We start from the raw sequence: 8,463 nt of genomic DNA on the forward strand, positions 1-8,463 counted from the left end.
GTACCTCCCTGCTAAGCTAATAGCAAGGCACACATCAGGTCTGGTACACAGCATTGCATACATGATAGAGCCTATGGCTGAAGCATAGGGAACATCTTTCATTTTCTCTCTATCTTCTGCAGTGGTCGGGCATTGAGTCTTACTCAACTTCACACCTTGTAACACAGGTAAGAACACTTTCTTTGCTCGATACATTTTGAACTTCTTCAAAACTTTGTCAAGGTATGTGCTTTGTGAAAGTCCAATTAAGCGTCTTGATCTATCTCTATAGATCTTAATGCCCAATATATAAGCAGCTTCACCGAGGTTTTTCATTGAAAAACTCTTATTCAAATATCCCTTTATGTTATCCAGAAATTCTATATCATTTCCAATCAACAATATGTCATCCACATATAATATCAGAAATGCTACAGAGCTCCCACTCACTTTCTTGTAAATACAGGCTTCTCCAAAAGTCTGTATAAAAGCGTTTATTCCAACTCCGAGAGGCTTGCACCAGTCCATAAATGGATCGCTGGAGCTTGCACACTTTGTTAGCTCCCTTTGGATTGACAAAACCTTCTGGTTGCATCATATACAACTCTTCTTCCAGAAATCCATTCAGGAATGCGGTTTTTACATTCATTTGCCAAATTTCATAATCATAAAATGCGGCAATTGCTAACATGATTCGAACAGACTTAAGCATCGCTACGGGTGAGAAGGTCTCATCGTAGTCAATCCCTTGAACTTGTCGAAAACCTTTTGCAACAAGTCGAGCTTTATAGACAGTAACATTACCGTCAGCGTCGGTCTTCTTCTTGAAGATCCATTTATTCTCTATGGCTTGCCGATCATCGGGCAAGTCAACCAAAGTCCATACTTTGTGTAGGGTAACGCAGTAGAAAACAAAAAAATTCCGACCTACGCACCAGCCCAGGACCACTATGGAGACTGCATACAAGGTTTGATCTTTTTCGTTACCGACTCGCAGCGGGAAGTAGAGTCGATGACGATCGGCGGTGCAGATCCCCGCAGCTAGGATTTACAACCTCCCAACCGCGAGGATGTATACCCTCATCTGCTCCTCAGACAGCCCTCCGAGAGGTGGTCGAACAGCCCCCCGGACGGTGTCGCGGACAGCCCTTCGGGAGGACCTTCGAAACTCGAATGGTCACTCGGACAGCCCTTCGGGAGGACCTTCGAAACTCGGACGGTCACACGGACAACCCTTCGGGAGGCACCCACGAACTAAGACCGAAACTACGATCTCTCTACAGAGTTGCACACATACGGTGTCATCTATCCGGCAGGGCTTCGCCGTCCAGAACTAGTTCCCACCGGAACCCAGACAGCCTTTCGGCTCTACAAAACTATTTCGCTGGGAGGGAGAGAGAAGCCAGATCATGCATGGCACTTGTATGTGAGAAGGGATGATCCTTTAGGCAGCCCCCTCCACCCCTATTTATAGGCCAAGCCCAAGGGTGGCTTCTCCAAGAAGCCAAGGGGGGAAATACCAAAAAGGCCCTCAAGGTGGCTTCTCCAAGAAGCCAAGCAAAAAGCACTTTCACTATTCATGACGACATTTTTCAGCGTCCGTTCGAACTGAAAATATTTATGTGGGCTCAGAACATTTCCAATACCCACTAAAATAATTTTCAACACGTTCCGAAACAATTTCGGTTTAGTGATTTTCATCTGCGAAAAGCAAACAAGAATGCGTTTTCACTGAAGACAATTTTTCGCGTCCACTAAATCCGAAAATATTTCTGTGGGTCTTAGAATAATTCCAGTGCCCACTAAAATGATTTTGGATTCATTCTGAAACAATTTCAGATTAGTGAATTTCATCTGCGAAAAACAGCCAAAGCGGTACCGGCAGCTCCGAAACATTTTCGGTTTTTATTTCTGAAAATTCCAAAAAGTTTCCAGAATGATTCTGGCACCCTCCAAGAATTATCAGGCATGTGCCGAAACCATTTTGACTTAATGGCATACCCCTAAACAACTTTTTCGGTTTCACCGAAACTCATCCGGTGACCTCTCTCTGCGGTACGATTCCGCTGTCCGAAACATTTCGGTGTCCGAAACTTTTTCGGTGATTTTCTCTCAGACTCCCTGTCTAGTATTCAGCAGATAGATGACCCTTAAGCGTGTGACCCTATAGGTTCGGTGAAGTATAGACATGACCTGGAACCCCTTCCGATCAATGATCAACATCGGAGCCATGGACACCCATATTGACCCCTATACCCACACGAATGAATATTCGAGTGAACCTCCAGTTGAGGTGAGCTATTCCTGTTGCTTCACGATATATCACAAACACCTGAGGTGAGATTTATTGCATCCCCGTGGGCCAACACTTTGTCCACTATGCAAGTTACCTCGTTACCGGTTTTGTTCTCTTTTCTCGTTTCGTGTTCCGGCATCCCCGTGATCAAATCACAAAGTGTCTGGCCAGACGATGATGGACACCGTAACACCGAGAGGGCCCGAGTATATCTCTCCATCGTCGGAGGAGAAAATCCCAATCTCGAGCTATCAAGTTACTTAACATACTTTCCCATGAACCCGTAAGCCGCCGTAATAGCCATCGAGTTACGGATGACGTTTAACAAACCCCAAAGTTCATGAAGCAAGCATGAAGAAACTCGATACTCTCATGGTCTAAGGAATTATGCAAACATTAACTATCTATGTGTTATAAACCATTAACTTGTGACGAATGTATCTCATAGCATAACATCAATTCGGGTCGATTCAACACAAATGTCCTTCCTGACATTGTGCCCTCAAAGTTGCTTGGCATAGACATCCCCATGATTGGGAAAACATAATCATCATGCAACACTTGAGCTAGTCTTAGAGGCACGACTAGGAATACATTTTACCGTTTATTATTCCACACGTGCATATGGGTTCTCCCCAGAGCCTTTATGCATATACGGGCTCGGGAACCACAGCAGTTATAGCATGGAACATAAACATAATTATGAACAGGGAGATAATCAATAACATTTATTATTGCCTCTAGGTCATATCTCCTACACTTTGTTCTCATACATGGATCCCATCTCAGATTTCATGGCCTCAAGCCATTTTGCGGAATCTGGGCTCACCATCGCTTCTTCATAGTTTGTAGGTTCGTCATGGTCTGGTAACATAACCTCCAGAATAGGATTACCGTACCACTCTGGTGTGGATCTTACTCTGGTTGACCTACGAGGTTCAGTAACAACTTGATCTGAAATTTCATGATCATCATCATTAACTTCCTCACTAATTGGTGTAGACGTCACAGGAACCGGTTTCTGTGATGAACTACTTTCCAATAAGGGAGCAGGTACTATTACCTCATCAAGTTCTACTTTCCTCCCACTCACTTCTTTTGAGAGAAACTCCTTCTCTAGAAAGGATCCATTCTTGGCAACGAATGTCTTGCCTTCGGATCTGTGATAGAAGGTGTACCCAACAGTTTCCTTTGGGTATCCTATGAAGACACATTTATCCGATTTGGGTTCGAGCTTATCAGGTTGAAGCTTTTTCACATAAGCATCGTAGCCCCAAACTTTAAGAAACGACAACTTTGGTTTCTTGCCAAACCATAGTTCATAAGGCGTTGTCTCAACGGATTTTGATGGTGCCCTATTTAACGTGAATGCGGTCGTCTCTAAAGCATAGCCCCAAAATGATAGCGGTAAATCAGTAAGAGACATCATAGATCGCACCATATCTAGTAAAGTACGATTACGACGTTCGGACACACCATTGCGTTGTGGTGTTCCGGGTGGCGTGAGTTGTGAAACTATTCCGCATTGTTTCAAATGTAGACCAAACTCGTAACTCAAATATTCTCCTCCACGATCAGATCGTAGAAACTTTATTTTCTTGTTACGATGATTTTCAACTTCACTCTGAAATTCTTTGAACTTTTCAAATGTTTCAGACTTATGTTTCATTAAGTAGATATACCATATCTGCTCAAATCATCTGTGAAGGTGAGAAAATAACGATACCCGCCGCGAGCCTCAACATTCATTGGACCACATACATCAGTATGTATGATCTCCAACAAATCAGTTGCTCGCTCCATAGTTCCAGAGAACGACGTTTTAGTCATCTTGCCCATGAGGCATGGTTCGCAAGTACCAAGTGATTCATAATCAAGTGATTCCAAAAGTCCATCAGTATGGAGTTTCTTCATGTGCTTTACACCAATATGACCCAAACGGCAGTGCCACAAATAAGTTGCACAATCATTATCAGCTCTGCATCTTTTGGCTTCAACATTATGAATATGTGTATCACTACTATCGAGATTCATCAAAAATAGACCACTCTTCAAGGGTGCATGACCATAAAATATATTACTCATATAAATAGAACAACCATTATTCTCTGATTTAAATGAATAACCGTCTCGCATCAAACAAGATCCAGATATAATGTTCATGCTCAACGCTGGCACCAAATAACAATTATTTAGGTCTAATACTAATCCCGAAGGTAGATGTAGAGGTAGCGTGCCAACGGCGATCACATCAACTTTGGAACCATTTCCCACGCGCATCGTCACCTCGTCCTTAGCCAGTGTCCGCTTAATCTGTAGTCCCTGTTTCGAGTTGCAAATATTAGCAACAGAACCAGTATCAAATACCCAGGTGCTACTGCGAGCTCTGGTAAGGTACACATCAATAACATGTATATCACATATACCTTTGTTCACATTGCCATCCTTCTTATCCGCCAAATACTTGGGGCGGTTCCGCTTCCAGTGACCAGTCTGCTTGCAGTAGAAGCACTAAGTCTTAGGCTTAGGTCCAGACTTGGGTTTCTTCTCTTGAGTAGCAACTTGTTTGCTGTTCTTCTTGAAGTTCCCCTTCTTCTTCCCTTTGCCCATTTTCTTGAAACTGGTGGTCTTATTGACCATCAACACTTGATGCTCCTTCTTGATTTCTACCTCCGCAGCCTTTAGCATTGCGAAGAGCTCGGGAATCGTCTTATCTATCCCTTGCATGTTATAGTTCATCACGAAGCTCTTGTAGCTTGGTGGCAGTGATTGAAGAATTCTGTGAATGACGCTATCATCCGGAAAATTAACTCCCAGTTGAATCAAGTGATTGTTATACCCAGACATTCTGAGTATATGCTCACTGATAGAACTATTCTCCTCCATCTTGTAGCTGTAGAACTTATTGGAGACTTCATATCTCTCAATCCGGGCATTTGCTTGAAATATTAACTTCAACTCCTGGAACATCTCATATGCTCCATGACGTTCAAAACGACGTTGAAGTCCCGGTTCTAAGCCGTAAAGCATGGCACACTGAACTATCGAGTAGTCATCAGCTTTGCTCTGCCAGACATTCATAACATCTGGTGTTGCTCCTGCAGCAGGTTTGGCACCTAGCGGTGCTTCCAGGACGTAATTCTTCTGTGCAGCAATGAGGATAATCCTCAAGTTATGGACCCAGTCCGTGTAATTGCTACCATCATCTTTCAACTTTGCTTTCTCAAGGAACGCATTAAAATTCAACGGAACAACAGCACGGGCCATCTATCTACAATCAACATAGACAAACAAGATACTATCAGGTACTAAGTTCATGATAAATTTAAGTTCAATTAATCATATTACTTAAGAACTCCCACTTAGATAGACATCCCTCTAATCCTCTAAGTGATCACGTGATCCATATCAACTAAACCATAACCGATCATCACGTGAAATGGAGTAGCTTTCAATGGTGAACATCACTATGTTGATCATATCTACTATATGATTCACGCTCGACCTTTCGGTCTCAGTGTTCCGAGGCCATATCTGCATATGCTAGGCTCGTCAAGTTTAACCTGAGTATTCTGCGTGTGCAAAACTGGCTTGCACCCGTTGTAGATGGACGTAGAGCTTATCACACCCGATCATCACGTGGTGTCTGGGCACGACGACCTTTGGAAACGGTGCATACTCAGGGAGAACACTTTTATCTTGAAATTTAGTGAGAGATCATCTTATAATGCTACCGTCAATCAAAGCAAGACAATATGCATAAAAGATAAACATCACATACAATCAATATAAATGATATGATATGGCCATCATCATCTTGTGCTTGTGATCTCCATCTCCGAAGCACCGTCATGATCACCATCGTCACTGGCGCGACACCTTGATCTCCATCGTAGCATCGTTGTCGTCTCGCCAATTTTATGCTTCCACGACTATCGCTACCCCTTAGTGATAAAGTAAAGCATTACAGGGCGATTTCATTGCATACAATAAAGCGACAACCATATGGCTCCTGCCAGTTGCCGATAACTCGGTTACAAAACATGATCATCTCATACAATAAAATATAGCATCATGCCTTGACCATATCACATCATAACATGCCCTGCAAAAACAAGTTAGACGTCCTCTACTTTGTTGTTGCAAGTTTTACATGGCTGCTACGGGCTGAGCAAGAACCGTTCTTACCTATGCATCAAAACCACAACGATAGTTTGTCAAGTTGGTGCTGTTTTAACCTTCGCAAGGACCGGGCGTAGCCACACTCGGTTCAACTAAAGTTGGAGAAACTGACACCCGCCAGCCACCTATGTGCAAAGCACGTCGGTAGAACCAGTCTCGCGTAAGCGTACGCGTAATGTCGGTCCGGGCCGCTTCATCCAACAATACCGCTGAACCAAAGTATGACATGCTGGTAAGCAGTGTGACTTATATCGCCCACAACTCACTTGTGTTCTACTCGTGCATATGACATCTACGCATAAAACCAGTCTCGGATGCCACTGTTGGGGAACGTAGTAATTTCAAAAAAATTCCTACGCACACACAGGATCATGGTGATGCATAACAACGAGAGGGGAGAGTGTGTCCATGTACCCTCGTAGACCGAAAGCGGAAGCGTTAGCACAACGTGGTTGATGTAGTCGTACGTCTTCACGATCCGACCGATCAAGTACCGAACGCACGGCACCTCCGAGTTCAGCACACGTTCAGCCCGATGACGTCCCTTGAACTCCGATCCAGCCGAGTGTTCAGGGAGAGCTTCGTCAGCACGACGGCGTGGTGACGATGATGATGTTCTACCGACGCAGGGCTTCGCCTAAGCACCGCTACAGTATTATCGAGGTGGACTATGGTGGAGGGGGGCACCGCACACGGCTAAAAGATCAACAGATCAATTGTTGTCTCTAGGGTGCCCCCTGCCCCCGTATATAAAGGAGCAAGGGGGGAGGTGCGGCCGGCCAAGAGGAGGCGCGCCAGGAGGAGTCCTACTCCCACCGGGAGTAGGACTCCCTCCCTTCCTTGTTGGATTAGGAGAAGGGGGAAAGAAGGAGGAGGAGAAGAAGGAAAGGGGGCGCCGCCCCCCCCCTCCTTGTCCAATTCGGACTAGAGGGGGAGGGGGCGCGCGGCCTGCCCTGGACGCCCCTCTGTTCTCCACTAAGGCCCACTATGGCCCATTAAACCCCCGGGGGGTTCCGGTAACCCCTCCGGTACTCCGGTAAAATCCCAAATTCACCCGGAACACTTCCGATATCCAAATATAGGCTTCCAATATATCAATCTTCATGTCTCGACCATTTCGAGACAGCTCGTCATGTCCGTGATCACATCCGGGACTCCGAACAACCTTCGGTACATCAAAACTCATAAACTCATAATATAACCGTCATCGAAACTTTAAGCGTGCGGACCCTACGGGTTCGAGAATTATGTAGACATGACCGAGACACGTCTCCGGTCAATAACCAATAGCGGAACCTGGATGCTCATATTGGCTCCCACATATTCTACGAAGATCTTTATCGGTCAAACCGCATAACAACATACGTTGTTCCCTTTGTCATCGATATGTTACTTGCCCGAGATTCGATCGTCGGTATCTCAATACCTAGTTCAATCTCGTTACCGGCAAGTCTCTTTACTCGTTCTGTAATACATCATCCCGCAACTAACTCATTGGTTGCAATGCTTGCAAGGCTTAAGTGACGTGCATTACCGAGTGGGCCCAGAGATACCTCTCCGACAATCGGAGTGACAAATCCTAATCTCGAAATACGCCAACCCAACAATTACCTTCGGAGACACCTATAGAGCACCTTTATAATCACCCAGTTACGTTGTGACGTTTGGTAGCACACAACGTGTTCCTCCGGTAAACGGGAGTTGCATAATCTCATAGTCATAGGAACATGTATAAGTCATGAAGAAAGCAATAGCAATATACTAAACGATCGAGTGCCAAGCTAACGGAATGGGTCAAGTCAATCACATCATTGTTCTAATGATGTGATCCCGTTAATCAAATGACAACTCATGTCAATGGCTAGGAAACATAACCATCTTTGATCAACGAGCTAGTCAAGTAGAGGCATACTAGTGACACTCTGTTTGTCTATGTATTCACACAAGTATTATGTTTCCGGTTAATACAATTCTAGCATGAATAATAAACATTGATCATGATATAA

Source organism: Aegilops tauschii, chromosome 2 (assembly GCF_002575655.3).
Source record: "Aegilops tauschii subsp. strangulata cultivar AL8/78 chromosome 2, Aet v6.0, whole genome shotgun sequence".
Lineage (NCBI taxonomy): Eukaryota > Viridiplantae > Streptophyta > Magnoliopsida > Poales > Poaceae > Aegilops > Aegilops tauschii.